At 46.1% G+C, this 27,529-nt stretch overlaps 1 long non-coding RNA gene across 1 annotated transcript in view; it reads left to right on the forward strand.

Annotated features, from left to right (window-relative positions):
• The window catches only part of LOC130282934 (uncharacterized), a 43,434-nt gene extending 16,275 nt beyond the window's left edge, over positions 1–27,159 (forward strand). Inside the window, exons 2-3 of the long non-coding RNA XR_008846558.1 lie at positions 16,706–16,819; positions 26,681–27,159. This is a non-coding gene — a long non-coding RNA (uncharacterized LOC130282934). The remainder of the gene's footprint in view (positions 1–16,705; positions 16,820–26,680) is intronic.
• The last annotated feature ends 370 nt before the right edge of the window (positions 27,160–27,529 follow it).

Genomic DNA, 27,529 nt, shown 5'->3' on the forward strand with positions numbered 1-27,529 from the left:
CAGTGCACCAATGATTGGTGCCTGGCCCAATTAGCCTAATTGGATTTCACCTGCTCCCTGGCTATATCACCTCACTTCCCCTGCACTCCCTGGCCGGATCTTGTTGCCTTGTGCCAGTGAAAGCGTTTAGTGTTGTCCAAAGCCTGTGTTACCTGATCTCCTGCTATCCATATTGACTACGAACCTTGCCGCCTGCCCCGATCTTCTGCTACGTCTGACCTTGCCTCTGCCTAGTCCTTCTGTCCCACGCTTTCTCAGCAGTCAGCGAGGTTGAGCCGTTGCTAGTGGATACGACCTGGTTGCTACCGCCGCAGCAAGACCATCCCGCTTTGCGGCGGGCTCTGGTGAACACCAGTAGCCTCTTAGAACCGGTCCACCGGCACGGTCCACGCCAATCCCTCGCTGACACAGTGGATCCACAACCTGTAAGCCGAATCGTGACAGTGGGGAATGAATTGACAATAATAATTTGCAAATCCGAGAAATCTTTGGATTGCTCGCAGACCAGTGGGACGAGGCCAATCCATTACCGCAGAAAGTTTATCAGGGTCCATTTGAAGACCTTGTCCAGACACAATGTATCCCAGGAAGGGAAGACTGCTGTATTCGAATAGACACTTCTCAATTTTAGTGTAAAGTTTATTTTGACATAATCGTTGGAGCACTTGACGAACATGGAGGCGATGTTCCTCTAGGTTGGTGGAAAAAATTAGGATATCATCAAGGTAGACTACCACACAGGAGTACAGCACGTCCCGAAAAATCTCATTAACAAAGTCCTGAAAGACTGCTGGGGCATTGCATAGACCAAAGGGCATAACTAGGTAGTCAAAGTGACCATCTCTGATATTGTCGTCGCCTGCTCGAATACGGATGAGGTTATATGCACCCCTTAAATCAAGTTTGGTGAAAATCTTGCCACCTCGCAGTCGGTCGAAGAGTTCGGAGATGAGAGGCAGAGGATAGCGATTTTTTACGGTAATTTTATTGAGGCCGCGGTAATCAATACAAGGGCAGAGAGATACATCTTTTTTAGCGACGAAGAAAAATGCAGCTCCAGCTGGGGAAGAGGATTTCCGGATAAAACCTCTTTTGAGGTTTTCTTGTATGTACTCAGACATAGCTTGTGATTCCGGGACAGAAAGTGGGTAAATCCTACCACGGGGCGGTGTAGTACCAGGGAGAAGGTCGATAGGGCAGTCATAGGGTCTATGCGGAGGTAAGACCTCTGCTTGTTTTTTACAAAAGACGTCCGAAAAGTCCAGATAGGCCTTAGGAAGACCTGGCAATGGAGCAGCCATGGGGACTTGGCAGGAAGAAACTGGGTGGAGACATCGCTTGTGGCAAGATGATCCCCAGCTCTTAATGTCCCCGGTGACCCAGTCGAGGCTAGGCGAATGATGTTGGAGCCAGGGCAAGCCCAGAAGAACTTCAGAAGTGCAGTTGGGTAGCACAAAAAATTCAATATGTTCATGATGGTGAACTTCAACAGACATGAGTAGCGGTTGAGTGCGGTAACGCACAGTGCAGACCAGTCTCTCTCCATTGACGGAAGAAATGAAGAGAGGTTTGACAAGACGGGTGACTGGAATGTTGAATCTGTTGACTAGGGAGGCTTCAATGAAACTTCCTGCTGAACCCGAGTCCAAGAAGGCCACAGCGGAGAAGGAAGTAGCTTTAGCGGGTATAGCAATCCGCACAGGTAAAGTCAATCGTGGAGAGGTAGAATTCACTCCTAGCAACGACTCTCCTACGTTGACTAGGTGAGTGGGTGCGTTTCTCAGACGCGAGGACGAATAGGACAGTCTTTTAGGAAATGTTCGGTGCTTGCACAGTATAGACATTGGTTTTCATTCCTACCGCGAGTCCTCTCTTGTTGGGTCAGGCGAGACCGATCCACTTGCATAGCCTCCTCGGCAGGAGGCACAGGAACAGATTGCAAAGGACGTTGGAGGAGAGGAGCCTGGGAGGAAAACCGCCTGGTGTGAACAAGATCCTTTTCCTGACGAAGCTCCTGGCGTCTTTCCGAGAAACGCATGTCGATGCGGGTGGCCAAATGGATAAGTTCAGGAATTTCTCGTGCGGCCAGGACATCTTTGATGTGACTGGATAAGCCTTTCTTGAAGGTCACGCAGAGGGCCTCATTATTCCAGGAAAGCTCAGAGGCGAGGGTGCAGAACAGGATGGCGTATTTGCCCACTGAAGAACTCCCTTGGACAAGATTCAGCAAAGCAGTCTCAGTTGAGGAAGCCCGCGCTGGCTCCTCAAAGACACTACGTACTTCTGAGAAGAAGGACTGGATTGTAGCAGTGGCAGGATCGTTGCGGTCCCAAAGCGGTGTGGCCCATGAAAAGGCCTTTCCAGACAGGAGGCTGACCACGAACGCCACCTTAGACCGTTCTGTAGGAAATTGGTCAGACATCATCTCCAGGTGTAAGGAACACTGGGACAGGAATCCACGGCACAGTTTAGAGTCCCCATCAAACTTGTCTGGAAGAGACAGGCGGAAACTGGGAGCAGCCACTCGCTGCGGAGGAGATGCAGGAGCTGGCGGAGGAGATGGTTGCTGTTGTTGCGGCAGAAGCTGTTGCAGCATAGCGGTCAACTGAGTCAGCTGTTGTCCTTGTTGCAAGATCTGCTGTGATTGCTGGGCGACCACGGAGGTTAGTTCAGCGACACTGGGCAGCGGGACCTCAGCGGGATCCATGGCCAGATCTACTGTCACGATCCAGAGAGGACACGAGTGGTGGATCCTCCGTGTCAGTGAGGTGATGGCGTGGGCCGTACCAGGGGAACGGAATCTAAGGGGTTACTGGTTTTCACCAGAGCCCACCGAAAAGCGGGATGGACTTGCAGCGGCAGGTAACCCCCAGGTCGTTCCACCCGATAGCGACTCAACCTCACTGACAGCTGAGACAGGCGCGGTACACAAGGACAAGGCAAGAGCAAGGTCGGACGTAGCAGAAGGTCTGGGCAGGCAGCAATTGTTCGTAGTCAGGGGCAACGGCAAGAGTCTGGATACATAGGCAATGGAACACACAGAAACGCTTTCTCAGGGCACAAGGCAACAAGATCCGGCAGGGACAGGAAGGGGAAGTGGGTTTCTATAGAGTGGGAGTGTTAGGAACTAATTTGGCCAGGCACCAATTAATGGTGCCCTAGAGAGCGGGGCCGTGCGCGCCGGGACTGAGCAGAAGGATGGGGCCGGTGAGTGACACGGGATGCGACCCACGGGTGGGCACGTCCCGCCACGGGGATCGCATCCCCGCGGAGGGACACAGAGCAGCGCTCCCGGTCACACTCGCTGACCAGGGCGCTGCAAGCAGGGAAGTGACGCACCGAGCACTCCAGAGGGGAAGCGGGGCCCGGAGCGCTCGGCATTACAATTTCTTCACACCAAGCTGCTTGCCTATCGCAGATTCAGTCTTCCCAGCATTGTACAGGTCTACAATTTTGTTTCTGGTGTCCTTCGACAGCTCTTTGGTCTTAGCCATACTGAAGTTTGGAGCGTGACTGTTTGAGGTTGTGGACAGGTGTCTTTTATACTGATAACAAGTTCAACAGGTGCCATTAATACAGGTAATGAGTGGAGGACAGAGGAATCTCTTAAAGAAGAAGTTACAGGTCTGTGAGAGCCAGAAATCTTTCTTGTTTGTAGGTGACCAAATACTTATTTTCCACAATAATTTGCAAATAAATTCTTTAAAATTCAGAAAATGTTTTTTCTCATTATGTCTCTCATAGTTGAGGTATACCTATGATGAAAATTACAGGTCTCTCTTATCTTTTTAAGTGGGAAAACTTGCACAATTGGTGGCTGAGTAAATACTTTTTTGCCCCACTGTATTTTCTCCCTTCCCTCCACTCTCCTTGTAACATTTCCCCTATGGTTGGGGAGTCTCTTTTCCACACTGAATTACATCATGCACCATGTCCTTCGGGATAAATGTTGTGTACTACATTGTTGATGTTTTGTATCTTTTTCTTCTCTCTCTCTCTTTCGCAAGATGTTCCTTTGACGGCACATTCTCCCTGCTGAGTCTTTTTTGGAGTATTTGTTACCCCTCTCTTAGCTAATTTTCTTTCGACTTTTATCCCCAACAGACACATACAAATAATTTTTTTGGTAATCTTCTTACTCTTCGCTCCTCTACCTCTGCCTCTTTGGGTCCTATCTCTTGATCAGATGACAACCCTGTTCTGCTATATCTCGTTTTCTGTGGCAACCATACGCAATTTTTACTGGGGCTTACATGAGCACTTATTGAAGCCTGTAGATGCTGTATTTATTGGCATTTCACCAGAGGAAGGACAGGCTGACTCGTCTTTAGGACATTAAGGCCTGTATCCTAAAATTGGAGGTGTCTCATTCCTTACCCCTCGATTCTGCTTTTGAATGCCCTTGTTGAAGACCAATCCCAGCTATGGTAAATTTCTTTAGCTGTAGTCAAGAAGCTCCAGTTATCCAAATGATTCTACTGTGAGAGAGGCAATAAGGCCCACTTTCTGCTGGCGTATCAGTTGCGGGATTGACAGGTTCAAGTTTCAATAAATGCATTTTTTATTCCTACAGACAAATCCATGACCTGATCTGTCCCAAGTTTTTCCCCCTTGAAGTCTCTGTCTAAGTGGCTTGTTGACCAGAGGCCTCATCTCTCTCTGACACTTGTTATAAATTTGGGTACATGCCTAAATGGAAACGTGATATCTGGGAGTTGGTACTCACTACCTATATTGACCTTGCAGGTGATCTGGAGAAAGGCTTTTAAATCCCCTGTTTGTATTCAGTATAAGGAGATTCAATACAAACTATTTATGAGCTTCCTTGTTACATATGTGGTGTCCCGGTACCGTATCCTATCCGATACCTGTGTATATAGGTCCCCTTACCCTGAGTCCCTAGGATGTCGGGGTCCTTATTGTTTAGTTCACCCCTAGTCGCCTCTCATCCAGATAGTAATTATCCAGTAACCATTTGGGATTTATATCTATAGGATTGTATTAATGTAAATAAATAGTTAATTACCTGTCCATGGCGTGGCAGGAGCTGCGGGTCACGTGATCAGGTGAACTCTATGTTTTTGTGCTTCAGGACCTTTGGAGGCCCCTATGACGTATATCTCCCATCACTCCTTGTAACGGTAAGTGACAGTTAATTAGTTAATTGAACCAGTGAAAACGGCCCTGCCCATATAAGGGAGTGGCGGCCATTGCTCTTCGTCTTTGCTCCTGCTCTCCTGACGAGGAAGGACCTATGCAGCTATCTCCTGCAGTGAGTAAGGCCCGAGCCTTGCGGCAACGGCTGATCGATTGTAAATTGAGAGTGTATCAATCCCTAAGCACTCTGCAAGATCACCGGACCTTATCTACCCCCTAAATCCAGACGGATCTGCAAAATTACCCTAAATTCAGAGACTGTATCTAAAGTCAAGGTCCGCAGCAACTGTCAGTCATTGCACTATATAGAGACTGTATTCTTGAGACTGTTATTGTGCATTGGATGTACCGCAAGCTGTTCAGTAAAGTTATCCAAGTTCAAGTACCTTGTGGACCTTCAGTCATTTTATACATGCACCTATCGTTACTGGGAAGGGCTGCAATATGCCGGAGAATTACCTCAGCATACTAGCCCTCAGCCTGGCGTCACGAACTATAGGGTTAACATTAACCCCTCATCTACCGAAACAATACCCCAGCTACCATACACCCCCCAAGGCCTACCACACATATATTTCTTTTTTGCCTTCCCAATACTTGCTGGCAAGATGGGATTGCTTCAGACACTCTTCTCTATTTTTTGGGGGATTTTGCCCTCAATAAAGGCTGCTGGAGTATGGAGCGTTTCACCATACGTTTGGTTCTTGATGTTGATGTCTCCCTCACTCCCTTGATGCCTCCGCTCCTTTTAAGAAATGAATGTCTTTTTTTTATTTTATTTTAAAATCTTTTTATGTTTCTCTTTCTCTGTGTTGTGGTTCTCCCACTCTTATTTGACTGGTAGGAGATGTGTTCTTTTTGATTTGCTCTACGTGTTTTTTTTCATTTTCTTGCCCACTGTAAATGTTTGTTCACACTGCTTACATAATTGCTACAGTGCCGTTTATTGCTGTTGTTTCTATGCATTATCTATTGCCTTTGTTTTTTTTCATATTTTGTGAATTTAATTTAAAAAAAAATTATCAAAAAAGGGGACACTAGAGATGAGCAAATTTTTGAAAAATTTGATTAGGCCGATTCTCCAAATTTTTCGAAATTTTTTTGGTTCGATCCGAGTTTCCCATCTGGTACTAGTATAGGAATTCTCTGTCTATGGTTTGTTGTGGCTCATGCCTTGTTCATTATTGTCAACTCTTATATATATTGTGTATTGTGTTTAAGGAGGGTCACTGGTCATTTATTTAGTGATTGTTTTATGCTTATTTGCTTCCACAGTCAGTATTGTTTATATATAACCTGTACCTTGTAGACAGGATTGTGTGGAGGGGGGGTTCATGGCCCCTCTCCCATGTTGTGTACTCTAGTTCATAGAGTTTTTTAAGTGATTTTAGCCTTGCTCTTTTTCTAATGTTATGATACAATTCAATAAAGTGTACACATTCTTTCATAATTGGTGTGCGCTTTTTGCAGTGGTTACTGTTGTTGGTTTAGACTGTGTTTTCAATTACTGATTAGCAGCACCCATAGGATTCTTACGAATAGGTTGAGCCCTCCTCTATACACTTACTTGCAACCACCTGATGACACCCTTGTCAAACACAGGTTTGGCCCTTCACTTGTTTTCCAGCTGACCCCTATTTGTCCTGATTTCTGCAGTCATACAGCATCATGAATTTACAGCGTGATACCAGACAAGTGTAGCTTCAGGGGAGCTGTCCTAAAGGAAAGAAACAATTCTAAAAACATCTTGAAGGATTTCTGGAATAGCAGTAAACAGTGAAGGAACTGAACATCAGTTTACACAGGTGAATTAAAAAGTGCATCATAACATGGCAGAACTTCAGGAGCTTTGTATAATCAGAAGAAAATTGCATTAGGATCATGCAGACACCCACCTGTGGCAGCTTCACAGAGCGATGTTCGCTTTGTGCAGCTGCCACAGGTGGGTGTCTGCATGAGATAATGTGGGGGTCCCCTGCGGCGGGACCCCTGCAATCACACATTTTATGCCCTATCCTTTGGATAGGGGATAAGATGTCTTAGGGCCGGAGTACCCCTTTAAAATGCAGATATGCGCTGCCAAATTTCTGCGGGATAAGCTCCTAGACTGGCATGCAACTTGGCAAGACTTTAGGGGATTATTTTGCTGCAAATCAGGTACAACCACTTGGATTACTTCCTGGTGAATGCTCAATAAATTGTGGGTGCAACAAGTTACTGTCAGCAGCTTCAGCATATAAAGGACATCATGGGAACCTGTTTCATTTAATATGAGATGATTCAACATCTTAACCCCTTAAGGACCAGGCCATTTTACACCTTAAGGACCAGAGCGTTTTTTCAAATCTGACCACTGTCACTTTAAACATTAATAACTCTGGAATGCTTTTAGTTATCATTCTGATTCCGAGATTGTTTTTTCGTGACATATTCTACTTTAACTTAGTGGTAAAATTTGATGGTAACTTGCATCCTTTCTTGGTGAAAAATCCCCAAATTTGATGAAAAAAATGAAAATTTAGCATTTTTCAAACTTTAAAGCTCTCTGCTTGTAAGAAAAATTGATATTCAAAATACAATTTTTTTGGATGCACATATACAATATGTCTACTTTATGTTTGCATCATAAAATTTATGAGTTTTTACTTTTGGAAGACACCAGAGGGCTTCAAAGTTCAGCAGCAATTTTGAAATTTTTCACAAAATTTTCAAACTCACTATTTTTCAGGGACCAGTTCAGTTTTGAAGTGGATTTGAAGGGTCTTCATATTAGAAATACCCCATGAAAGACCCCATTATAAAAACTGCACCCCCAAAGTATTCAAAATGACATCAAAATGACATCAAAATGACATCAAAATGACATTCAGTAAGTGTATTAACCCTTTAGGTGTTTTACAGGAATAGCAGCAAAGTGAAGGAGAAAATTCCAAATCTTCATTTTTTACACTCGCATGTTCTTGTAGACCCAATTTTAGAATTTTTGCAAGGGGTAAAAAGGAGAACATTTTTACTTGTATTTGAAACCCAATTTCTCTCGAGTAAGCACATACTTCATATGTCTATGTTAATTGTTCGGCGGGCGCAGTAGAGGGCTCAGAAGGGAAGGAGCGACAAATGGTTTTTGGGGGGCATGTCACCTTTAGGAAGCCCCTATGGTGCCAGGACAGCAAAAAAAAAAAAAACACATGGCATACCATTTTGGAAACTAGACTCCTCGGGGAACATAACAAGGGGTAAAGTGAACCTTAATACCCCACAGGTGATTCACGACTTTTGCATATGTAAAAAAAAAAAAAAAAAAAATTTACCTAAAATGCTTTGTTTCCCAAAAATTTTACATTTTTAAAAAGCGTAATAGCAGAAAATACCCCCCAAAATTTGAAGCACAATTTCTCCCAATTTAGAAAACACTCCATATGGGGGTGAAAAGTGCTCTGCTGGTGCACTACAGGTCTCAGAAGAGAAGGAGTCACATTAGATTGCATGCGCAGTGCCCCAAATTGGAAGTAGGAGGACCGACCAAGCATCTTTTTCCATCTCCCAGGTCCTAAAATTGATGCCATATACACGTCCACTGATAGGAATAGTACTACTTAACACACCTTATAATAACGCAGAGAGAGGCAACGCTGAGAGAGGAGTCTGAAGAAGAGGAGTCAGAGGAGGAAGGTGGCTTTGAGGAGGTGGAAGACCAAACACAGCAGGCATCCCAGGGGGCTTGTTGTCACCTTTCGGGGACCCTTGGTGTTGTACATAGCTTGGTGGAGGAAGAGACCTTCAATGACATCAGTGAGGACAAGGAACGGGACATAGTTAGCTTGGTATACAACCTTATGCAAATGGGGAGTTTGCAATTGTGCAAATGGACTGTTTGCTGTGCGTTAAACGGGGAGTTTGGTCTGTCACCGCGAAGCGGGTGTAACCCTACCTGATCGATACAACATCATACCTGATGTTTTAAAGCACGTTATTATGATTTATGCCCTTTATGGATTAAAACCAGACTCTGCATCAACTATGTAATTTTCCATTGGAGTTTTGCCATGGATCCCCCTCCGGCATGCCACAGTCCAGGTGTTGGTCCCCTTGAAACAACTTTTCCTTCACTATTGTGCCCAGAAAGAGTACCTGTGGGTTTTAAAATTCGCCTGCCTATTGAAGTCTATGGCGGTTCGCCCATTCGCAAACTTTTGCGGAAATTCACGTTCGCCGTTCACGAACGGAAAATTTTATGTTTGCGACACCACTATGAAGAACCAAGGCAAACGGAGAGACTCACAACCCCACTAACGGAGGAGACTCAAAAGACCCAGCCATCCTGTCCAGAGACAACTCTTTAAGTAGTTTCTCCTCCACCGCCTCCAGGCGAGCCAACGCCGAGACCAGATTTCGCACTACTCCCCCGGCAGGTGCCGACCCCGAAAACGGGATACGAAACCCTTCCGTAAAACCACTCCGCAACAGCTCCGCAGCCGCCCAATTTGGATAAATGGCGAGGAAAGGCTCCATCCTTGCCCCCTGTATCTCCCCTCTTCTGGTCAGCCTCTCCCTGCCTACCTTTCCCCCCGACGGAAACAGCAGGACAGCCCAAGCCCACCTCCGCAGCCGGAGCACTCATGCTTGAAGCAATTGGCCTCAAACTTGCAGCTCCCTTCATTAAATTGCCAACACACTCCGCTCCCCAATCCAGCCAACTGCCCAGCCCCGGTTCCTGAGCTGCCGTCACAGTCTTGAAAGGACTGCAGAGCTCCTCTCCCACGTGGAGCCGTCATAAACCGCATCCACAAACCTATATCCTTATGGTCCCACCGCAAATTGGGGCGCACCGCCATCCGCTTAAGGAATTGTTAATCTTACCTCAGCCACACCGTCCCCCCGTAAACCTGGTACGCCTCTCCAACTGTGTCCATGTAGCAAGAGACCAGAACAGTGCTCCGGTGACTTCCCTCCCACAACGCTGGCCAGAATCGCAAAGGCCTGAAGCCAATTGGAGAAATTCTGCGGTATCAACCGATTCCACCAATGCTCTTCCTCCTCCACTTTCTCCATCCGTTTAGACCTATCTGGCCGGACCCTATCTAGATTGAATTACTCAAGCGGCAGCAGAGAAAAAAATATCAACGTATTCCTGCTTCCAAATTTTTTCCTGTACCACCACTTTAAGGTGAGCCCCCAAGGAGGCCCTCAAAGCACTTGTACATCCGCCCCTAGCCATGTCCGCCAAGCGCACACCACCCCCTGTGTCCGAGGCTGCCACCACAGGGGAATACGCCGCTTGCCTTGCACCAACCATGCCAAGTGGAGCCGCCCCCGCTGACACTGCTGCCGCACGCTGCCCATCCACCGCACCAGCAGCGTCCCACACCAGAACCGAGGACCCCCATGCTCCCAGCCCACCACCCCACAACAGGGCCTGCATACCATTAAGAAAAAATTGCAACCCCGCCAACCCACCCGGATACCCCCATGAGCCTGCAAAAAAGGAGACAGTGGTACACTCAGCCGATCTCACCGGCATCGAACCAGCGGCCGTATCTCCAGCAGCAGGGCGACTCTGGACATCCAGTACTTGATTCTCGCCGGAAGAAGGAGGGGCCAGGGGAACCCTGCCCGTATGCACAGCAGCAACTCCAGCCGAGGTCCCGAGGAACAGAGGTAAGCAGAGGAAGACCTGCGGACCTCGCTACCATCCACACCCGCATCAACCACCGGGGAGAGTAGGGGAACACTCAGTGGGTCCATGGGCACATCAGGATCATCAGCCAGGAGAAGCTCATCCCCGCTGACGTCGCTAGGGGCAGGGCTGACCTCCCCACCACATACGGCAGCAGCCCCCCCCCCTCAACAGCAGCAGGAGCATCTTCATTTTGGGCCTGCCGGCCTCCCCAAGACGAGGAGGCCGGGGGACAGCATGAACCATGGCCCAGGTTACAACCAGGCCTCTAGGAACCCGCCCCCTCTGCTGCCAGAGCATGTCCAGATGATCCTCGCCGGGCTTGCCCTCACAGTGAAGTCCCTCCCCTTAACCCCCGGCCTTTTAACACCTCCCTAACTCCTCCTTTTCCTCATTTAAAACTCCTGCCAACTATTAACCCTTTCCCATACCTCATAATCCCCCTATCATCATGTGCCCATCCTGTCCTATTCTATCCCCTTCAGGGCTTCCTTTCTCTTAACTTTCTCTTCAAGATGGCGGTCACAGTGCAGTGCAAAGGGTTTACCTTCTAAACCCACTATGTTGTTTCCTGTGTGGCCTGGGAGATGTATGTCACATAATGGAAGCAATAATTGGAGTATGTATGCTGGGCTACCCTGGCATCACCTCAGTTTCTAGTACTTTCTCCATTCTATCAGGCACCAAAACGCCATGTGTTCCTTCTGCTAATAATAGCACCAATGCCAGGCTAAACAATTTTACCCTTAAGTTCTGCTCATCTCTGATCACAATGTACAAATCTATCAATGGACAGTATAGAGATTTTTTAGTGATATTTTTATACCTAGGCCGGGAGACTCTCTATGTCTAGAGGAAAGAAGGTTTTACGATCATTACAGACAGAGATTCTTTACTGTTAGAGCAGTGAAACTATGGAACTCTGCCACGTGATGTTGTGATGTCTGACTCAGTAAACCAGTTCAAGGGGGGCACGGCATGTTTTTCTAGAAAGATATAATATTACTGGTTATGGATACTAGGATTCTGTTGATCCAGGGAATTATTCGTATTGCCATAATGAAGTCAGGAAGGAATTTCTTGTTCTCTGCTTTGGGCAATTGGCATCAACCTCCTATTTTGTTGCCTTGCTCTGGATCAGCACAGTTGGGTTATAAGTTAAACTTGATGGATTTGTGTATTTTTTCAACCTTGCAAACTATGTATCCTAAAGGTAGGCCATCAATATAAAAACCCCATTAAAGGGGTAATTCAGGATATTTTTTATTTGACTATGCTACAGGTGCTGTAAAATTTTGAACATAATATAGTGTCTGTACCTGTGTTTGATGACTGGCAATTATTATGTGATCTTTGTCCCGATGTTTACTTTTAACAGCATACAAAATGAGTTGCAGTGCGTCCCGAGACATTACATCATTAGTCAGGTATGGAAAGGAAGCCTGTCTGCTTCAATGGGTGGAGCAACTGCTGGGTGGGGGAGATCCTTGTCCACAGGGTTGCAGGAAATTGTAGTTCATGAACAGCCCGCATAGCTCAGGTGTGCTGTTGTGGGTAGGTTTGCTAATGTGAGGAAGAAAGGTGACCTTAAAGGGGTACTCCGCCCCTAGACATCTTATCCCCCATCCAAAGGATAGGGCATAAGATGTCTGATCGCATGGGTCCCGCGGCTGGGGACCCCCGCATTCTACAATACGGCACCTACCTGTAATGGCTTCCGGAACCACTGGAGGCCTGTCATGCCCCCTCCCATAGACTTGCATTGAGGGGGCGGGGTGTGGCGTCACACGGGGGCGGAGTCGTGACATCATGATCTTCAGTCCCTGTGGTTCGGATGGTATTAACCTGAGGGCCTCCAGCGGTTCCGGAAGCCGTTAGAGGTAGGTGCCGCATGGTAGAATGCGGGGGTCCCCAGCGGCGGGACCCCCGCCATCAGACATCTTATCCCCTATCCTTTGGATAGGAGATAAGATGTCTAGGGGCGGACTACCCCTTTAAAATTACAAACAAGGGATCCTGGGACTTTTAGTTTGAGGGAGCGAACTCCAACAGGAAATAGCCATTTCACAAAAAGAAAGGAGCAGCGTTATGGGGAACTCACAACACAGCCACTGAACCCAAAGACAAGCACGGATCCTTTCTAAGTATGTTGATTACTGTCTGGCAGGTAAGTACTAAATTCACCTTATGGTGGATAACCCATTTAAGTATCTATTACAACGTTCTTCATGTTCCCAACCCATAGCTATGAAGGTCGGATAGCTGACCCATGATCATACTCTTTTTTAAAGATACAGTGGGATCAGTGAAAATGTCAAATATTTTAAACAATCCAGGTAGAAAAATTAGTAGTTGAAACAATGTCTAAATAAAGTAAATAAGAGTTACTTTGATGCCATATTACAGTGGTCCCCAAACTGTGGACCTCCAGATGATTCAAAAACTACAACTCCTAGCATGCCCTAATAGCCAATGGTTGTCCGGGCATGCTGAGAGTTGTAGTTTTGCAACTTCAAGAAGTCCAGAGTTTGGAAAACACTGTCATATTACATTCACATAATGCCATCTGGTGGCTTCAATTATAAAAGCAGTGTCTTACAATGTAATTCACTCCCACTTAAATTTACAGTATATGCCGTACAACTACTGTAAGATTCTGTGACAAAAGAAATTGTGTTATGTTCCTTCAAATATCATATACAGAAGTGGACAAAATTGTTGGTACCCTTCTGTTAAACACAGAAAAACTCCGAAATAACTTAAAACTGGCAAAAGCAATAATGCATAAAAAAATTGTGAAAATCAGACATTGCTTGTGAATTATGTTAATAATGAACCTGTCCTGGACAAAAATTATGGGACCTAAAAGTGAGGCAGTCACTACCATCCAGCAATTTCTGAATCTCTCAATATGACTTGTGGACTTGTCTCTGTGTATCTTGGCTCACTCCTAAGATTGTGCTCCAGCTGTCTCAGGTGTGAAGGTGTCTTCTCTAGACTGCAGGTATCTTGTCCCACTCCTCATAAGATACTGCTCCAGCTCAGGGCCAGATCATCATTGGTGCTCCTGGAGCGCCTGCTCTGGGCCCCGTGCCCGCAGGAGGCCCCGTCACATTCGGGACATCCCTGCTGGCTGCTCAGTAGTGGATCGGGGGGGACTGTTTTAAAGTGGCCAACAGTGACCAGCGGCGGCTCCTGTGGGCCCGGACACTTCTCCCCCTACTTTTTCTATTTTTCGTATTTCCTTACCTGGCCGCACTCGGCAGGCTCAGATAATGCATCGGGTCTTGTGGGCTGTGATGAGTGACGTCTCCTGCGGCTCCTCTGTGCAGCGTCAGGGACGTCACTTATCATTTCCTGCAGCCGCGCTGCAGGGAATGAGGAGTGACGTCCCTGACACTGCGCAGAGGAGCCGCAGGAGACGTCACTCATCACAGCCCACAAGATCTGATGCATCACCTGAGCCTGCCGAGTGTGGCCAGGTAAGGAAATACGAAAAATAGAAAAAGTAGGGGGAGGGGGAGCAATGAGCAGGGGAGGATTATGAGTGGGGGAGGGGAGATGAGCAGAGGGGAGGATGATGAGGCAGAGGGGGGGTAATGATGAGCATGGGGGGAATGATTGGCAGGGGGGTAATGATGAGCAGGGGGGAATGATGAGCAGGGGGGGTAATGATGAGCAGGGGAGGTAATGATGAGCAAGGGGGTAATGATGAGCAGGGGGGGAATGATGAGCAGGGGGGGTAATGATGAGCAGGGGGGGTAATGATGAGCAGGGGGGGAATGATGAGCAGGGGGGGTAATGATGAGCAGGGGGGGAATGATGAGCAGGGGGGAATGATGAGCAGGGGGGGAATGATGAGCAGGAGGGTGGAATGATGAGTAGGGGGAATGATGAGCAGGGGGGGGAATGATGAGCAGGGGAAAACACGGGAAAGGAGGTGGGTGGGGGGTAAATGTGGCACAGGGGCTGGTAAAAGGGGAGGAAGGAGGGGGGGCAAATAAGGCAGAATGGGGTAATGATGAGCATGGGAGGAATGATGGCAGGAGAGGTAATGATGATCAGGGGGGGTAATGATGAGTGGGGGGGTAATGATGAGCAGGGGGGGTAATGATGAGCAGGGGGGTAATGATGAGCAGGGGGGGGCAATGATGAGTGGGGGGGTAATGATGAGCAGTGGTTGGAATGATGATCAGGGGGGTGGAATGATGAGCAGGGGGTGGAATCATGAGCAGGGGGTGGAATCATGAGCAGGGGGGAATGATGAGCAGGGGAAAACATGGGAAGGAGGCGGGGGGCGGTAAATGTGGCACAGGGGCTGATAAAAGGGGGAGGAAGGAGGGGGGGCAAACTGAGGAGCAAGGGGAATCAAAGTTGGGGGGAAGATGAGGCATATAGTTCAGAGCTTCCAAGTCATTTATTTTCCTTTTTTTTTTTTCCTCAAATTTTCCTGTGGAAACGAGGGTGTGTGTGTGGGGGGGGGGGGCAGTGCGTGTTATACGCAGATAAATACTGTAATTCCCCACCCCCCTCACATTCAGCAGGACATCCCTGTGTCCTGAAAGATCTTTTTGGGACACAAGGATGTCCCAGTTACCTTTCTGCGGCCCCACGTTAACTTTTAAAAACGCAGGGGGCGCTGGGAGGTAGCATGCGCCCATAGGAGTGGTGCAGCGAGGACGCACGCATGATAACTTACCTGCACGTCACCTTCGGTGCTCCGACCACCGCTCCTCCGGTGGTCAGAGCACTGAAGTGGGGGCAGTACACAGACATACAGTCTCCAGCCATACACTGTATATGGCTGGAAGCTGTATGTCTGTGGGGGAACTATACTGCCAACCTAATGTGGGGGGACTACAACCTAATGCAGGGGAATTGCAACCTAATGTGGAGGAACTGTACTGCCAACCTAATGTGGGGGAACTGTACTGCACCTAATGCGGGGGAACTGTACTGCACCTAATGCGGGGGAACTGTACTGCAGCTAATGTGGGGGAACTATACTGCACCTAATGTGGGGAGAACTATACTGCACCTAATGTGGGGAACTATACTGCACCTAATGTTGGCGAACTATACTGCACCTAATGCGGGGGAACTGTACTGCAGCTAATGTGGGGGAACTATACTGCACCTAATGTGGGGAGAACTATACTGCACCTAATGTGGGGAACTATACTGCACCTAATGTTGGCGAACTATACTGCACCTAATGCGGGGGAACTGTACTGCACCTAATGCGGGGGAACTGTACTGCACCTAATGCGGGGGAACTGTACTGCACCTAATGTTGGGGAACTGTACTGCACCTAATGTTGGGGAACTGTACTGCACCTAATGTTGGGGAACTGTACTGCACCTAATGTGGGGGAACTGTATTGCACCTAATGTGGGGGAAACTACACTACACTGGGGGGGGGGGGGTTAGGGGGTGCAGTAAAGTGGAATAGTGGAGAAGGACCAGAGAAGGCAAAAGCACAAGAAAAAAATGCCAAAAAATTACCGTAACACAGGAAAAAGCAGTAGCAGTTTTTCTGTGTTTTTGCAGGTAAAAAAAAGGGGGAAACCTAGCCTTAGGGGTCTCTGGGAGCAGGAGTCTGGAGGAGGAATTAGGGGTCTGGGGGGCCAGAGGGGTCTAGGGGAATTAGGGCTCATCCACACTACGAACTTCTGCCAGCAGAATATGGCTTGTTTTCAATGGGATGCTGCTGCTCTGTGCACACTACGGAAGACACAGTTTGTGGTAGTATTATTTTTAGAGGGCATGATGTTTGGCAGTATAATATACAGGGTACACAGGGTTTGGCAGTGTTATATTTAGGAAGCACAGTCTCTTGAAAGGTTATAATGATTGTTGTCTTTATACAGAGGATGAGGATCGGCTGGCAAAGTGAGGAACCAATGGTGTCCAGGCGTCGAACTTTACAGAGGAAGATGGAGCTGGAAGAAGACATGGCGTCTGGACCAGATGAAGAAGAAAAGGTAGACGTCTCCTGTGAGTCATTTTATGTTTGTGTATTCTCATGACTGTCCCATTAGATCTCTCGTCACTTCTAAGTTTTGCAGTAATAATGGATGACACTGTACCCCAATTTGAGGCTCTAGCTGTTACAAAACTACAACTCCTATAATGCCTGAAGCTCTCCAGACATAATGGGTGTTGTAACTTTGCAACAGCTGGAAAGAGTGACTTGAACTGAAGTGATTTTAGACCATGCAGCCCATTTTATTTTAACGGGGGCCTGACTCCTGTGACACCCACCAAAAAAAAAAAAAAAAAGGCGACATGCCTAGGCCTATTTTTGGTCTCAGTCTTTTCCTTACTTGAAAGGCCCGCAACAAGTCTCAGTGGGGGGGGGGGGGGGTGCATCACAATGAAGTTCTCCATCTTCCAGGCAGTCTGGCCCTGCTCCAGCTGTCTCAGGTGTGATGGTGTCTTTTCCAAACTGCAGGTAACTTGACTCACTCCTCGTAAGATACTGCTCCGGCTGTCTCACGGGTAAAGGTGTCTTATCCAGACTGCAGGTAAATTGACTCCTCATGAGATACTGCTCCAGCTCTCTCAGGTGTGATGGTGTCTTCTCCAGACGTCAGGTATCTTGACCCACTCCTCACAAGACACTGCTCCAACTGTCTCAGGTGTAAAGGTAACTTCTCCAGACTGCAGGTATCTTGGCCCACTCCTCTTAAGATACTGCTCCAGCTGTCTCTGGTGTGAAGGTATCTTCTACAGACTCCAGGTATCTTGGCCCACTCCTAATAAGATACTGCTCCAGCTGTCTCAAGTGTAAAGGTGTCTTCTCCAGACTGTAGGTATCTTGACCCACTGCTCATAAGATACTGCTTCAGCTGTCTCAGGTGTAAAGGTGTCTTCTCTAGACTGCAGGTACATTGGCCCACTCCTCATAAGATACAGCTTTAGCTGTCTCAGGTGTAAAGGTGTCTTCTCCAGACTGCAGGTATCCTGGCCCACTCCTCATAAGATACTGCTCCAGTTGTCCAGGTGTAAAGGTGTCTTCTCTAGACTGCAGGTACATTGGCCCACTCCTCATAAGATACTGCTCCAGCTGTCTCAGGTGTAAAGGTGTCTTCTCCAGACAGCAGGTATCTTGAACCACTCCTCATAAGATACTGCTCCAGCTGTCTCAGGTGTGAAGGTGTCTTCTCCAGACTTCAGGTATCTGGGCCCGCTCCTAATAAGATACTTCTCCAGCTGTCTCAGGTGTGAGGGTGTCTTCTCCAGACTTCAGGTATCTGGGCCCGCTCCTAATAAGACACTGCTCCAGCTGTCTCAGGTGTGAAGGTGTCTTCTCCAGACTTCAGGTATCTGGGCCCATTCCTTATAAGATACTGCTCTAGCTGTCTCAGGTGTGAAGGTGTCTTCTAGAGATGAGCGAACTTACAGTAAATTCGATTTGTTACGAACTTCTCAGCTCGGCGGTTGCTGACTTTTCCTGCATAAATTAGTTCAGCTTTCCGGTGCTCCGGTGGGCTGGAAAAGGTGAATACAGTCCTAGGAAAGAGTCTCCTAGGACTGTATCCACCTTTTCTAGCCTACGGGAGCACCTGAAAGCTGAACTAAGTAATGCAGGAAAAGTCAGCAACCGCCGAGCCGAGAAGTTCGTGACAAATCGAATTTACTGTAAGTTTGCTCATCTCTAGTGTCTTCTCCAGACTCCAGGTATCTTGGCCCACTCATCATAAGATACTGCTCCAGCTCCAACTAGGATATTTAAAACTGAGCTTTCTATAGTGTGAAAGTGGCCTAAGAATACTAAAACCAGACAAAAGTACTAAAACAAAGCAGGCTAAAACCTATATATCAAACAGCACAGATAACCATAGTTAAAACTTAGGATACATATGCTCAGACAGACATAGCGAACATAATGCAAACATGGTCAGAGAAACAGGTGTAATTACTAGCCCAGAGCAGCACCTGAAGTGGCCTTATAAATCCTCCCAGTGCTAAAGGGTTAACTCTTTCCAAACCAGGGAGAATAAACACAGAAACTGTTCAGACACAAAGCTAATGTCTGAACAGGACCAAAAGCAGAAAACGTGAATTTGTTCTCTAACAGATTAAGCGTTAACAGGCAGCTGTATCCTCCTCTTTTATCTAGACTGCAAAATACACCAGCAAATCTTACTGCATAGCTAATAAGAAAAAAACCTGGTTTCAAATGGCAGGGAACGCTCAACCCCAAATGCAGTTGTGCATTTATGCTGGGGGAGCAGATCCTGCGCTTGTGGTCCGTTGCTATGGGCAATGCCCAACATAAAATGAATACAATGGGGGATTCCTGCAGAAGTGCCACAGTGGCATCCTACACCAGATGAAAGGTGGGGATGTGTAACATATAGAGTAATACTTACATTTCGGTGAACTACTATGATAGATATAAACAGTGACATATGACTAACCCTCAACACTGATGTTAAAATTGAGACATTAGCCAGTATATCCTTAAATGAAGGACATACCTGAGCCCGCACACCAATGCCAAGGTTTCTCAAGTGGAGCGGGACCTAACACTCTTATACTTGGAGGCGTATAAACTCCAAATCTAATGCACATTAATCACTATTATAGGCAACATGTAGGTTCACCTGTGAGGCCGGCAACATATCAGCCTACTTGGGTGGGGCTCATAGTCTGCCTCCCTCCTCCCATTGTATGTGTGCTCACTCACACTGGAGGTAACTGGGAGCAGGCTGTGAGTCGGACCTAATGCCGCTGTAATTGCCCACTGGCCCCTGGTATTGCCCATACAGCACAGCTAGGTTTATTGTTAGGTCCTGCATACTTCAGGCCAGAACAGAGCAAAAGGCTCCATTTTTTTTATTCAGATAGTCTATAGAATCAGCCCCTTCCTTTCACAGTCGGTACCTTTCAGAGAGGAAGACAGACTCTCTGCTAAAGTTAAAATAAAACCTGTTTCCCTGTAATATGAAGAGAAACCATTGTTAGTGCAGCATTCTCTTCTAACATTTGAGATAAGGCTTTGGTGCCACCTGCTGGATTTCTGTGATATTGAACACATGATTTTATCATAGAGCAAGACTATTAGTCATGCAGCCTCGAGTGCCTTATGATGCGGCAAATAACTCACACATTTTCCTTTGCAAATAGAGACAAGTTACTGAAATGTAGGTTTTATTAAAGGTACTTAAAGGGGTACTCAATGTCAATGTCTAAATGTGAAAATATTACATTGTAAATATTTTACTGTAATTAACCCCTTCAGGATGGAGCCCATTTTGGCCTTAAGGACCGGAGCGTTTTTTGCACATCTGACCACTGTCACTTTAAACATTAATAACTCTGGAATGCTTTTAGTTATCATTCTGATTCCGAGATTGTTTTTTCGTGACATATTCTACTTTAACATAGTGGTAAATTTTTATCGATACTTGCATCCTTTTTTGGTGAAAAATCCGTAAATTTGATGAAAAATTTGAAAATTTCGCATTTTTCTAACTTTGAAGCTTTCTGCTTGTAAGGAAAATGGATATTACGAATACATTTTTTTTTTGGTTCACATATACAATATGTCTACTTTATATTTGCATCATAAAATTGATGAGTTTTTACTTTTGGAAGACACCAGAGGGCTTCAACGGTCAGCAGCAATTTTCCGATTTTTCACAAAATTTTCAAACTCAGTATTTTTCAGGGACCAGTTCAGGTTTGAAGTGGATTTTAAGGGTCTTCATATTAGAAATACCCCATAAATGACCCCATTATAAAAACTACACCCCCCAAAGTATTCAAAATGACATTCAGTCAGCGTTTTAACCCTTTAGGTGTTTCACACGAATAGCAGCAAAGTGAAGGAGAAAATTCACAATCTTCATTTTTTACACTCGCATGTTCTTGTAGACCCAATTTTTGAATTTTTACAAGGGGTAAAAGGACAAAATTTTTACTTGTATTTGTAGCCCAATTTCTCTCAAGTAAGCACATACCTCATATGTCTATGTAAAGTGTTCGGCGGGCGCAGTAGAGGGCTCAGAAGGGAAGGAGCGACAAGGGGATTTTGGAGAGTACGTTTTTCTGAAATGGTTTTTGGGGGGCATGTTACCTTTAGGAAGCCCTTATGGTGCCAGAACAGCAAAAAAACCCCACATGGCATACCATTTTGGAAACTAGACCCCTCGGGGAATGTAACATGGGATAAAGTGAACCTTAATACCCCACAGGTGTTTCACGACTTTTGCAAATGTAAAAAATAAATAAAAAATTTTGCCTAAAATGCTTGTTTTCCCAAAAAATTTTTATTTTTAAAAAGGGTAATAGCAGAAAATACCCCTAAAAATTTGAAGCCCAATTTCTCCCGATTCAGAAAACACCCCATATGGGGGTGAAAAGTGCTCTGCTGGCGCACTACAGGTCTCAGAAGAGAAGGAGTCACATTTGGCTTTTTGAACGCAAATTTTGCTCTGGGGGCATGCCGCATTTAGGAAGCCCCTATGGTGCCAGGATAGCAAAAAAAAACCACATGGCATACCATTTTGGAAACTAGACCCCTCGGGGAACGTAACAAGGGGTTAAGTGAACCTTTATACCCCACAGGTGTTTCACGACTTTTGCATATGTAAAAAAAATTTTTTTTTTTTACCTAAAATGCTTGTTTTCCCAAAAATTTTACATTTTTAAAAAGGGTAAAAGCAGAAAATACCCCCCAAAATTTGTAACACAATTTCTCCCGAGTACGGCGATACCCCATATGTGACCCTAAACTCTTGCCTTGAAATACGACAGGGCTCCAAAGTGAGAGCGCCATGCGCATTTGAGGCCTAAATTAGGGATTGCATAGGGGTGGACATAGGGGTATTCTACGCCAGTGATTCCCAAACAGGGTGTCTCCAGCTGTTGTAAAACTCCCAGCATGCCTGGACAGTCAACGGCTGTCCGACAATACTGGGAGTTGTTTTGCAACAGCTGGAGGCTCCGTTCTGGAAACAGTGGTGTACCAGACGTTTTTCATTTTTATTGGGGAGGGGAGGGGGGCTGTGTAGGGGTATGTGTTTATGTAGTGTTTTTTACTTTTTATTTTATTTTTTGTGTTAGTGTAGTGTAGTGTTTTTAGGGTACAGTCGCACGGGCGGGGGTTCACAGTAGTTTCTCGCTGGCAATTTGAGCTGCAGCAGAAAGTTTGCGGCAGCTCAAATTTGCAGCCGGATACTTACTGTAAGCCTCCGTCCATGTGAGTGTACCCTGTACGTTCACATTGGGGGGGGGACATCCAGCTGTCGCATAACTACAACTCCCAGCATGCCCGTTGGCTGTCGGTGACTGCTGAGAGTTGCAGTTTTGCAACAACTGTAGGCACACTGGTTATGTATCACGGAGTTTGTGACCTAACTCAGTGTTTCACAACCAGTGTGCCTCCAGCTGTTGCAAAACTACAACTCCCAGCATGTACGGTGCATGGTGTACGGTGACTGCTGAGAGTTGTAGTTTGCAACAGCTGGAGGCACACCGGTCGTGAAACACTGAGTTAGGTAAAAAAAAACTCTGAGTTTCACAATCAGTGTGCCTTCAGCTGTTGCAAAACTACAACTCTCAGCAGTCACCGACAGCCAACGGGCATGCTGGGAGTTGTAGTTATGCAACCAGCAGATGCACCACTACAACTCCCAGCATGCACTTTAGCTGTTTGTGCAAGCTGGGAGTTGTAGTTATACAACAGCTGAAGGTACACTTTTCCATAGAAAGAATGTGCCTCCAGCTGTTGCAAAACCATAAGTCCCAGCATGCCCATAAGGGAATGCTGGGAGTTGTGGTGGTCTGCCTCCTGCTGTTGCATAACTACAGCTCCCAGCATGCCCTTTTTGCATGCTGGGAGCTGTTGCTAAGCAACAGCAGGAGGCTGTCACTCACCTCCAACGATCCAGACGCTGCAGGTCAGTCCCGCCGCCGCAGCTGCTCCTGGGGCCCCGATCCCAACAGGGGCGCCGGGGATCGGGGTCCCCAGCACCGGGGGTCGTCTTCCCGCACCCGCTCACGTCCTCCGGAAGAGGGGCGGAGCGGGTGCGGGAGTGACACCCGCAGCAGGCGCCCTGATTGGTCGGCCGGTAATCCGGCCGACGAATCAGGGCGATCGTGAGGTGGCACCAGTGCCACCTCACCCCTGCAGGCTCTGGCTGTTCGGGGCCGTCAGAGACGGCCCCGAACAGCCAGTAATTCCGGGTCACCGGGTCACCGGAGACCCGATTGACCCGGAATCGCCGCAGATCGCTGGACTGAATTGTCCAGCGATCTGCGGCGATCGCCGACATGGGGGGGCATAATGACCCCCCTGGGCGATATGCCGGGATGCCTGCTGAACGATTTCAGCAGGCATCCGGCTCCGGTCCCCAACCGGCTAGCGGTGGGGGCCGGAATTCCCACGGGCGTATGGATACGCCCTCGGTCCTTAAGGACTCGGGATTCAGGGCGTATCCATACGCCCTATGTCCTGAAGAGGTTAAAGGGGTACTCTGGTGCTAAGACATCTTACCCCCTATCTAAAGGATAGGGGAAAGGTGCCTGATCGCGGGGGTCCCGCCGCTGGGGACCCCTGTGATCTTGCACGCAGCACCCCGTTACAATCAGTCCCTTGAGCCTGTTCACTCCGGGTCTGATTACTGGCGATCACGGGGCCGGAGCAGCGTGACGTCACAATGCTCCGGCCCCGTGATCGCCAGTAATCAGACCCGGAGCAAACATGCTCCGGGGACCGATTGTAACGGGGTGCTGCGTGCAAGATCACAGGGGTCCCCAGCGGCAGGACCCCCGCGATCAGGCACCTTATCCCCTATCCTTTATATAGGGGATAAGATGTCTTAGCACCAGAGTACCCCTTTAATTACGGTAAAATATTTACAATGTAATGTTTTCACATTTAGACATTGACATCTTAATGGAACATTAAACAGAAAATAGACTAAAAAAAAGTCAATACCAGTTAATCCTTTCATCTTATTTCCTTTGATAGAGAAGATGTGGTTATAGTAGAAAATAGAGAAGATGGTAAAAAAAAAGTCTGGGGTCTATATTTATAAGAGTTTGATCTCTGGTCTACATACAAAATAAAATAAAAAGTTAGAATAAGGGAGGCGTAGCTCATATCTTACCTACTTTTGTCTAAAATCAGTAAGCAGCAAAGCATAGAGCATCACTACTCATTGTAGAGGAGGAATACAGACCTCAATGAACATGACAGAAGGCCCTGCTCCTCTCTGTTAAGTCCATGGCACCATACAGTGGGACAACATGGAAACTATATACTGGGCAGTGGGGAATACTGGTAATGGGCCTTTTGTCTAGAACAGCAAGCAGGGATGCATAGAGTATTACTGCTTAGTGTAGAGGAGCGGGGACTCCTGTCAAATGATAGGGATCCCTGATCTTCTACATAGTTACTATGGTGCCTTAAGCTAAGGCTCCATATAAACTACATACTTAGCCGCGAGACATTGTATGTCTTGCTACCCACGGGACACACATTAGACTGGGCACAGAGCTTATTCCATTGTTTCTTACCTCTGGACAGCACACATTCACTAGGCAGGCAATATACGCTCAGCCAAGTAAATGTGCACTAAGCTCAAGGCATACCATATATGCCTCTTCAGGAGCTGGGACTTCTGTCTTTGATAAGAGTCCTTGCTCCAGTCCCACTTTGTTTAAAATGACAAAAAATGTAATTAAAGATTCTGAATAATCAGATTGTTTTTTTTAAATCAGGATGTATTGCATAAATTCTCTTATTTTTGTTGATATTTTTTTTAACTTTACTTGAGTTGTGTACCACCTGTATAGGAGTTTTTTTTATTTTTTATTATTTTTTTTTTACATAATTTTAAGTAGCTTGGGCATTTTAAAGTGAACCTGTTATTGCAGGTGACTTTTCAGAAGTACCTACTCAACATGTGATCATTAAATGTTTTATATTTTGCATTTATAACCAGGCTGTGTGTCTAAATGTGTGTTCTGTGATCCTAGCTCCACATTAGGTGGACACTAGCTGCTATGATGTCTCCCATACACATAGTTACATAGTTAGTACGGTCGAAAAAGGGCATACGTCCATCAAGTTCAACCAGGGAATTGAAGGATAGGGGTGTGGTGGGATATTGGGGGAAGGGATGGAATAAACACAGCACACAAAGAATAAAATATTGTGCACCCCTCAAAGCACACCCTCAAAAGCAACAACCACAGCATGGAGGACAATAAAGAGGAGGACTGAGTAGTGTAAGCTGTAAATCCAGCACTCGGGTGAAGCACTAACACTAAAACTTACTGGAGCTCATTTCTCCATAAACTTCTATTGGCAACAGCATTTACCCTAAACCCTTAGTGAAGCTTAATATTAATATTCTCTCAAAACAGATTTTACTGCTAGATTGAGAGAAAATAAGTAGTCTGAAAAGCAGGGAAGTGGATCTGGCTCATCAGCGAAGAAAGAGCTTATCCTCTAATATGATATTATTATCTGTTTTGGGGCTACTGGCATATCCTCCTGGTATGTGGCAATCTGCATTAGCCTTATAAGAGTTTTTTTTCATTACTCTGGATCAACACAGTAGGGACACAATAGGGATATGGGTTGAACTTGATGGACTCTTGTCTTTTTTCAACATTATGAATTAGGTAACCATGTAACTATGTAACATGCTTCCAAGAGAAGGGAGACATTGATAATGCAATAAGTGCAGGATTATTATTATTATTTTTTTTTTTTAAACCTATCACTTGCCATACTACTATAATTGCTTAAAAAAGTAGGAATGTAAAAGAACACAGCAAAGCTCTTTAGTTTTATACCATCTGCCTAAATCACCATTGGAAATTGGTTTGTATACAATATTTGCTTTAACTTTTGGTTTAGTTTTATTACAAACAAAAAAAAAATTAGGATAGGATTAAGATAGAAATTGGAAAAAAAAAATTTTTTTAAAGTGGAAAGGGTCTATAGTAAAATGGGTATCTTTACTTTTGCTATTACTTTAAATATTACTCACTTCTTTATTATTCATGTTCTTATTTTTAAATAGTTTTGATTTTGGAACTGAGACATAGATTCTTAGGTATACACTAGATTAAGGAGCCATTCAAAGCTGTGTCTGGATGAAAGAACAATAACCTGTAAATCCTCCACTATTAGGCTAGGTTCAGACTACGGAATCTCTGGGCAGAAAATTTCCACCCGGAGATTCCGAGTGCGGCCAGCGCTGGCTGAATCAGTCGGCGCTAGGACCGCGCGGACACTGCAGTCTCCAATAGACTGCAATGTGTTCCACGCGGATTTCCGCCTGAAGAAAGAGCAATGCCTTTCTTCAGGCGGAAGTTTCCAAGCGGATTTTCCGTTCACAAATTCCGCTTCACAAATTCCGAAGTGTGAATTTGTGAACGGAAAACCATTCACTATACAGTACATTTTAGCAAGCGGAATTTCCGCCTGCAATTTCAAAACAAAATTGCAGGCGGAAATTCCGTAGTCTTAACCTAGTCTTAGGATTAGCTCTATATAGTCCAGGTTTCAGTTTGGCCCAAGTTAGCCCAGGTGTGGAAGGGCAGCTTATTGGTGGGATAACAAAAGGTGCAACAGGATCTTCAGGAGAGGTTGTGAGAAACATGTACTCTGCTGGGAGTTCTGCAGCCTTCATGGAACAGTACTGCTGGTGTGAGGTATTGCATATTGTTTTGGTTGGGTTACTGGTATGAAGTCACCTGTATTGTTAGGGAATAGGATCTTAAGCTAATGCTTTGATGAGCAGGATTTATTTTGTATGTTGTGTGCCTGAATGGGAAGGCTGTATTTTATTCAGAAGTTCTGTTTTCACCTACAGTCAAATGTTGGCACCCCTGAAATTTTTCAAGAAAATGAAGTATTTCTCACAGAAAGGATTGAGTCAGAAATCTGGGTTTGCGTCCGAGATCTAGAGTCTTCCACCAGGACAATGATCACAAACATACGTCAAAAAGCACCCAGAAATGGATGGCAACAAAGGGCTGGAGAGTTTTGAAGTGGCCAGATCTAAATCCCATTGGACACCTGCGGAGAGATCTTAAAATTGCTGTTGGGAAAAGACGCCTTCCAATAAGAGAGACCTGGAGCAGTTTGCAAAGGAAGAGTGGTCCAACTTTCCGGCTGAGAGGTGTAAGAAGCTTATTGATGGTTATAGGAAATGACTGATTTCAGTTATTTATTTCCAAAAGGGTGTGCAACCAAATATTAAGTTAAAGGGGTTATCCAGGAAAAAACTTTTCTTTTATATATCAATTGGCTCCAGAAAGTTAAACAGATTTGTAAATCACTTCTATTAAAAAATCTGAATCCTTCCAATAATTATCAGCTGCTGAAGTTAAGTTGTTCTCTTCTGTCTGACAACAGTGCTCTCTGCTGACACCTCTCTCTGTCTTGGGAGTAGAAGAAGTTTTCTTTGGGGATTTGCTTATACTCTGTACAGTTCCCAAGACAGGTGTCATCAGAGAGCACTGTGGTGCAGTGGTCCATGAAAATGAAAAATTGCATTTTTCATTTGCACAGTCCACTGTTCCAAAAGTCTGTAAAACACCAGTGGGGTGTAAATGCTCACTGCACCCCTCATTACATTACATGAGGGGGTAGTTTCCAAAATGGGGTCAGATGTGGGGGGGGGGGTCAACTGTTCTGGCACCATGGAGGCTTTGTAAAC

The sequence above is a fragment of the Hyla sarda genome, chromosome 7 (assembly GCF_029499605.1).
Source record: "Hyla sarda isolate aHylSar1 chromosome 7, aHylSar1.hap1, whole genome shotgun sequence".
Lineage (NCBI taxonomy): Eukaryota > Metazoa > Chordata > Amphibia > Anura > Hylidae > Hyla > Hyla sarda.